This window comes from Procambarus clarkii, chromosome 93 (genome assembly GCF_040958095.1).
Source record: "Procambarus clarkii isolate CNS0578487 chromosome 93, FALCON_Pclarkii_2.0, whole genome shotgun sequence".
NCBI classification, from domain to species: domain Eukaryota; kingdom Metazoa; phylum Arthropoda; class Malacostraca; order Decapoda; family Cambaridae; genus Procambarus; species Procambarus clarkii.
Genome location: NC_091242.1, coordinates 11,013,592 through 11,021,750, shown reverse-complemented (window position 1 = coordinate 11,021,750; position 8,159 = coordinate 11,013,592). Strand labels below are relative to the sequence as shown.

At 48.5% G+C, this 8,159-nt stretch overlaps 1 non-coding gene across 1 annotated transcript; it reads right to left on the bottom strand.

The window, feature by feature from the left end:
- Window positions 1-7,657: 7,657 nt before the first annotated feature.
- Window positions 7,658-7,776, bottom strand: LOC123746928 (5S ribosomal RNA). Its single transcript, XR_006771587.1, has one exon. It is a non-coding gene; the product is annotated as a 5S ribosomal RNA (ribosomal RNA).
- Between the last annotated feature and the right edge of the window lie 383 nt (window positions 7,777-8,159).

Genomic DNA, 8,159 nt, shown 5'->3' with positions numbered 1-8,159 from the left:
TGCTACAACATGTTTGCAAGTGGCATCATATCTCTGCGTCTGGAGCCATTGCAAAATGCATTTCCTATTTTTAAGCGCATCACTTAACCTCTTATCTCTCTCAGTAATGCTGTATAGTCCATGTGCATGATTGTAGCCTTCACTCTGCCGCCCACTGGATGGGCGTGGGCGGGCATATGATTGGTAAATTAGGACGTTTTTTTTAGAAGGAGTAGTTTAAAAATTGGAATGTCTGAACAGGAATGGAATAACCACAATGGAGCTTGAATAAGCGTACACACAGAGCTTATCTGAGAGACATTGGGCTTTTTGATAACACTATCGGTACTTTTGTGTTCGTTTAGTAACTGTAGGAACTTGTGTAGGTGGGTGGAGATGGTGGTAGGAGTGGTAGTAGTAATAATAATAATAATAATGAAAGTAGTAGTAATAATAGTAGAAGTAGAAGAACTAATTGATGATAGTACAATAGTTTGTTTTTAATCCACGTGTTTACCAAGATAACAGCTGATCCGTGTTTACCAATATAACAGCTGATCCTTGTTTACCAATATAACAGCTGATCCCTGTTTACCAATATAACAGCTGATCCATGTTTACCAATATAACAGCTGATCCATGTTTACCAATATAACAGCTGATCCATGTTTACCAATATAACAGCTGATCCCTGTTTACCAATATAACAGCTGATCCATGTTTACCAATATAACAGCTGATCCGTGTTTACCAAGAAAACAGCTGATCCGTGTTTACCAAGAAAACAGCTGATCCATGTTTACCAAGAAAACAGCTGATCCATGTTTACCAAGAAAACAGCTGATCCCTGTTTACCAAGAAAACAGCTCATCCCTGTTTACCAATATAACAGCTGATCCGTGTTTACCAATATAACAGCTGATCCGTGTTTACATAAAATTCCCTGCTGACCCGACACGTTTTCTCTCTATTTCCCACTTCGTAAAAAATGCAACTGTTTTGCCGAACACCAAGTGTACGAACCCCAAGCAACCCACCTAACCTATCGAGACCGACTCAGTGAAAACGTCAGTATTGCAGTGGTTTAATTTGTATAAGTGCATCGCATTTTTAACGGATTGGTTGATTCCGTAGGACAGGCGACGAATTAGATGAGACGATGAGCTGGTTTTAGGTGTGTTGGGTTAGGGCACGCTTGCACATCTGCTAGGATTATGAGTGAGGATTATACACACACCTGCTAGGATTGTGAGTGAGGATTATACAGACATCTGCTAGGATTGTGAGTGAGGATTATACACACACCTGCTAGGATTATGAGTGATTATACACACATCTGTTAGGATTGTGAGTGAGGATTATACACACATCTGCTAGGATTGTGAGTGAGGATTATACACACACCTGCTAGGATTGTGAGTGAGGGTGTACCCACACCTGCCAGGATTATGAGTGAGAGTGTACCCACACCTGCCAGGATTGTGAGTGAGGGTGCACCCACACCTGCCAGGATTATGAGTGAGAGTGTACCCACACCTGCCAGGATTATGAGAGAGTGTACCCACACCTGCCAGGATTATGAGTGAGAGTGTACCCACACCTGCCAGGATTATGAGAGAGTGTACCCACACCTGCCAGGATTATGAGTGAGAGTGTACCCACACCTGCCAGGATTATGAGTGAGAGTGTACCCACACCTGCCAGGATTGTGAGTGAGGGTGCACCCACACCTGCCAGGATTATGAGTGAGAGTGTACCCACACCTGCCAGGATTGTGAGTGAGAGTGTACCCACACCTGCCAGGATTGTGAGTGAGAGTGTACCCACACCTGCCAGGATTGTGAGTGAGGGTGCACCCACACCTGCCAGGATTATGAGTGAGAGTGTACCCACACCTGCCAGGATTATGAGAGAGTGTACCCACACCTGCCAGGATTATGAGAGAGTGTACCCACACCTGCCAGGATTGTGAGTGAGGGTGCACCCACACCTGCCAGGATTATGAGTGAGAGTGTACCCACACCTGTCAGGATTATGAGTGAGAGTGTACCCACACCTGCCAGGATTATGAGTGAGAGTGTACCCACACCTGCCAGGATTATGAGTGAGAGTGTACCCACACCTGCCAGGATTATGAGTGAGAGTATACCCACACCTGCCAGGATTATGAGTGAGAGTGTACCCACACCTGCCAGGATTATGAGTGAGAGTGTACCCACACCTGCCAGGATTATGAGTGAGAGTGTACCCACACCTGCCAGGATTATGAGTGAGAGTGTACCCACACCTGCCAGGATTATGAGTGAGAGTGTACCCACACCTGCCAGGATTATGAGTGAGAGTATACCCACACCTGCCAGGATTATGAGTGAGAGTGTACCCACACCTGCCAGGATTATGAGTGAGAGTGTACCCACACCTGCCAGGATTATGAGTGAGAGTGTACCCACACCTGCCAGGATTATGAGAGAGTGTACCCACACCTGCCAGGATTGTGAGTGAGAGTGTACCCACACCTGCCAGGATTATGAGTGAGAGTGTACCCACACCTGCCAGGATTATGAGAGAGTGTACCCACACCTGCCAGGATTATGAGTGAGAGTGTACCCACACCTGCCAGGATTATGAGTGAGAGTGTACCCACACCTGCCAGGATTATGAGTGAGAGTGTACCCACACCTGCCAGGATTATGAGTTAGAGTGTACCCACACCTGCCAGGATTATGAGTGAGAGTGTACCCACACCTGCCAGGATTATGAGAGAGTGTACCCACACCTGCCAGGATTATGAGTGAGAGTGTACCCACACCTGCCAGGATTATGAGTGAGGGTGTACCCACACCTGCCAGGATTATGAGTGAGAGTGTACCCACACCTGCCAGGATTATGAGTGAGAGTGTACCCACACCTGCCAGGATTGTGAGTGAGAGTGTACCCACACCTGCCAGGATTGTGAGTGAGGGTGCACCCACACCTGCCAGGATTATGAGTGAGAGTGTACCCACACCTGCCAGGATTATGAGAGAGTGTACCCACAACTGCCAGGATTGTGAGTGAGGGTGTACCCACACCTGCCAGGATTATGAGTGAGAGTGTACCCACACCTGCCAGGATTATGAGAGAGTGTACCCACACCTGCCAGGATTATGAGAGAGTGTACCCACACCTGCCAGGATTATGAGTTAGAGTGTACCAACACCTGCCAGGATTATGAGAGAGTGTACCCACACCTGCCAGGATTGTGAGTGAGAGTGCACCCACACCTGCCAGGATTATGAGAGAGTGTACCCACACCTGCCAGGATTATGAGTGAGGGTGTACCCACACCTGCCAGGATTATGAGTGAGAGTGTACCCACACCTGCCAGGATTATGAGAGAGTGTACCCACACCTGCCAGGATTATGAGTGAGAGTATACCCACACCTGCCAGGATTATGAGAGAGTGTACCCACACCTGCCAGGATTATGAGTTAGAGTGTACCAACACCTGCCAGGATTATGAGAGAGTGTACCCACACCTGCCAGGATTGTGAGTGAGAGTGCACCCACACCTGCCAGGATTATGAGAGAGTGTACCCACACCTGCCAGGATTATGAGTGAGGGTGTACCCATACCTGCCAGGATTATGAGAGAGTGTACCCACACCTGCCAGGATTATGAGAGAGTGTACCCACACCTGCCAGGATTATGAGAGAGTGTACCCACACCTGCCAGGATTGTGAGTGAGAGTATACCCACACCTGCCAGGATTATGAGAGAGTGTACCCACACCTGCCAGGATTATGAGAGAGTGTACCCACACCTGCCAGGATTATGAGAGAGTGTACCCACACCTGCCAGGATTGTGAGTGAGAGTATACCCACACCTGCCAGGATTATGAGAGAGTGTACCCACACCTGCCAGGATTATGAGAGAGTGTACCCACACCTGCCAGGATTATGAGAGAGTGTACCCACACCTGCCAGGATTATGAGAGAGTGTACCCACACCTGCCAGGATTATGAGAGAGTGTACCCACACCTGCCAGGATTGTGAGTGAGAGTATACCCACACCTGCCAGGATTATGAGAGAGTGTACCCACACCTGCCAGGATTATGAGAGAGTGTACCCACACCTGCCAGGATTATGAGAGAGTGTACCCACACCTGCCAGGATTATGAGAGAGTGTACCCACACCTGCCAGGATTATGAGAGAGTGTACCCACACCTGCCAGGATTATGAGTAAGGGAGTTTCCGGCACCATATGTAATATTACCTTTACATTGCTCGTGTACAAGTAATTTTAATGTGTAGTGATGTAGCCTTAAACTAATGTATCATTATCACAAAATATTAAAAGAAATGGGATTGCTTAAGCACTTTTTTTTAAAACACTTTTTTGCAAACAGCCAAAAGAGTGTATGAGTCCGTAGCGGGTCGTTTTCTCCGGTAATTTAAAATAAAAAAAATAGTTCGAGGCTGGCATTTGTGTCTTGGGGTATTTTAACCGTTGAACGCTCTAGTTTGTTCAAGTGTCCCCTTGTCGCCCGTTTATTAGTGGCGGGAGCGGCGGGCAGAGTCGTCACCTGTTTCTGGGGACATACTATACTGTCATGCACCTCCTCACCTGGCCGGAGCTGTGGGCCCCTAGAGTGGACGTGACTGTTACCTGGAGGGCCCCTTTGCCGAGTTGTTGTGGCGCCCTTTTTCACCCTGGCTGGGGCCCGGTGCTCATCCAAGGCGCCTTAATGTCGCCCCGACCTGCTCCTGCTCCTCCTAACTGCTGCTCCTGCTGCTGGACTTTCTCAGGGGGGCGGTGGGGTGAGGGGGGGGGGAGTCGGTGAGATATGGAAGATAATTGTCGCCATTAGTTTCCCTTCTGCCTTGTATCTTGGCGTCGTTCCCCGGCCTGTGTTCTTTGTGTTGGCTGATGGCGTCTGCCTCTCTTCTCCCCTTATCTCTCCGCCTACCCTGCCCCCCTCCCCTCTACCCTTACCTGGCTCCTACCCTGCCCGACCCTGACCCTGTCCTGGCCATATCGTAATCCTAATCTGCTCCTGTCATAACCCTAACCCTACCTCTGCCATTAAGAAGGTTCTGTAACCTTGGCACGAACATAGCTACATTTATACAAGGCTCTATTACGGCCGCATCTCCAGTCCCTTCATAATAACAGTATTAAAGAACAGATATTAAAGTTCTTTCCTATTAAAGAAAACTAACATGCAAAAAACTACAAGCAGCGCAACATAGGGTCGACGATGTCCAGTCAGTTTAGGATTAATCTGGATACAAATGACAGGATGGGCAACCCAGCGGGTTTTCTTCCTGTTGGGGAGTGTTGTACATGCTGCTACGGCGGTGTGTCTACTCACAGGATGGGTGGGGCTGCGCAGTAAACTCGCCCCTCGGGTCAAAAATGAACTAGAGCACCACCAGGGTGTGGACACAGGATGGAAATGTTGGATCTGGCTCAGTGCTTGAAAGATTACCACAAGATGAGGAGGCGCTTCACTACCACAGATGGTGGCCCAAGAGCTGATATTTATTCGAGGGGAAAAAGAGCCCCACAGTACATAGTTCCAAGATAAAATGTAGAGCTCCCTTTCTCCCCTTTACCCCTCCCTTCCTTCCCCTCACCCCTCCCTTCCTTCCCCTCACCACTTCCTTCCTTCCCCTCACCCCTCCCTTCCTTCCCCTCACCCCTTCCTTCCCCCCCTCACCCCTTCCTTCCCCCCCCTCACCCCTCTCATCTTCCTCTTCCCTCAACATATGATGAAGATGTCACAAGAAACTGAAACTTTGGCAGGAACAAACAGGCCGCAGCGCTCCCTCAAATATATTCCCGTGGCGCCGGCTGGGCCTCCTCCAGGAACTGGGCGCCGGCTGGGCCTCCTCCAGGAACTGGGCGCCGGCTGCTGCAACGATGAGGAAAGTGAGGGGTAAATCTGTGAGGGAGTGGGAGGTGGGTGTAGGGTGAGTGAGGTAAGAATGATAGTCTTAATGAGTGAGGTAAGAATGATAGTCTTAATGAGTGAGGTAAGAATGATAGTCTTAATGAGTGAGGTAAGAATGATAGTCTTAATGAGTGAGGTAAGAATGATAGTCTTAATGAGTGAGGTAAGAATGATAGTCTTAATGAGTGAGGTAAGAATGATAGTCTTAATGAGTGAGGTAAGAATGATAGTCTTAATGAGTGAGGTAAGAATGATAGTCTTAATGAGTGAGGTAAGAATGATAGTCTTAATGAGTGAGGTAAGAATGATAGTCTACGGGACTATCATTCCTGTAGGAAGGACAGGAAGGGGAGAGGGGGGGGTAGACGGAAGAGTACTTAGTACTCTTCAAGTCACTTATGTTGTCCCGTCTTGAGTACTGCTCAGTACTCACTTCCCCTTCAGAGCAGGGGAGATTGCTGAAATAGAGGGAATACAGAGAACATATACGGCACGCATAGACGAGATAAAACACCTAAATTATTGGGATCGTCTCAAAGCTCTCCAAATGTACTCACTAGAAAAGAGCCAGAGAGAGATACCAAATAATATACACATGGAAAATACTGGAAGGCCAGGTAACTAATCTACACAGTAAAATAACAACGTACTGGAGTGAACGATATGGAAGAAAGTGCAGGATTGAACCAGTGAAGAGCAGAGGTGCCATAGGCACAATTAGAGAACACTGTATAAACATCAGAGGTCCGCGGTTGTTCAACGTCTTCCCAGCGACTATAAGAAACATTGCCGGAACAACCGTGGACATCCTCAAGAGAAAACTAGACTTTTCTGAAAAAAAGTGAAGGACCAACCGGGCTGTTGTGGGTATGTGGGCCTGCGGGCCGCTCCAAGCAACAGCCTGGTGGACCAAACTCTCACAAGTCAAGCCTGGCCTCGGGCCAGGCTTGGGGAGTAGAACAACTCCCAGAACCCCATCAACCAGGTATCAACCAGGGGCCAGATTCACGAAGCAGTTACCCAAGCACTTACGAACCTGTACATCTTTTCTCAAACTTTGGCGACTTTGTTTACAATTATTAAACTGTTAATAACCTCTGAAGCACCAGGAGGCTGTTTATAACAATAACAACAGTTGTTTGTGAAGTTTTCATGCTTGTAAACTGTTTTAACAAATATAACCAAACCCGTCAAAGATTGAGGAAAGATGTACACGCGCGTAAGTACTTGCGTAACTGCTGCGTGAATCTGGCCCCTGCAGGTCCATTACTTTGCCTCCTACCCTCACGCTCCCTCCTAGTTTCTGGTGCCGCTCGTGTCATTAAAAACACAGTGCGTGGTGTGGTAGTGAAATATCAAATAATATACACATGGAAGATACTGGAAGGCCAGGTCCCAAATCTACACAGTAAAATAGCAACGTACTGGAGTGAACGATATGGAAAAAAATGCAGAATAGAACCAGTGAAGAGCAGAGGTGCCATCTTGAGGTTATTTTGAGATGATTTCGGGGCTTTTTTTTAGTGTCCCCGCGGCCCGGTCCTCGACCAGGCCTCCACCCCCAGGAAGCAGTCCGTGACAGCTGACTAACACCCAGGTACCTATTTTACTGCTAGGTAACAGGGGCATAGGGTGAAAGAAACTCTGCCCATTGTTTCTCGCCGGCGCCTGGGATCGAACCCAGGACCACAAGTCCAGTGTGCTGTCCGCTCGGCCGACCGGCTCCCATAACATTATTGCCAACAGCATTTGGTGTTCCCAGGCGGTCACCCATCCAAGTACTAACCAAACCCAACGTTGCTTAACTTCGCTGATCGGACGAGAAGCGGTGTTCTCAACGTGGTATGGCCGTTGGCCATATTGTGCCTGAGATATCCTCCTGGTGTTGAGGCCTGCCTGGGACGAGACCAGTTCCAGATTGATGATTGATGAAGATTAAGCCACCCAAGAGGTGGCACGGGCATGAATAGCCCGTAAGTGGTGGCCCTTTCGAGCCATTACCAGCATCAAAAGATGATACTGGAGATCTGTGGAGGCGCAACTGCACCCTGCGTGACGGGAGATGTCTCCCGGACCAAGTGGTGACCAAATGGTGACCAGTTCCAGTTTATCTTTCTTGCTTATATTGTTGTAGCACTTAGCTGCGTTTGTCTTCGGCTTGCCGAGGTGGAGCAGGCAGAGGAAAGTTTGTTTCTACCGCGAGGAGGGATGAGTAGAAAGGCGGGGGGGGGGGGAGGTT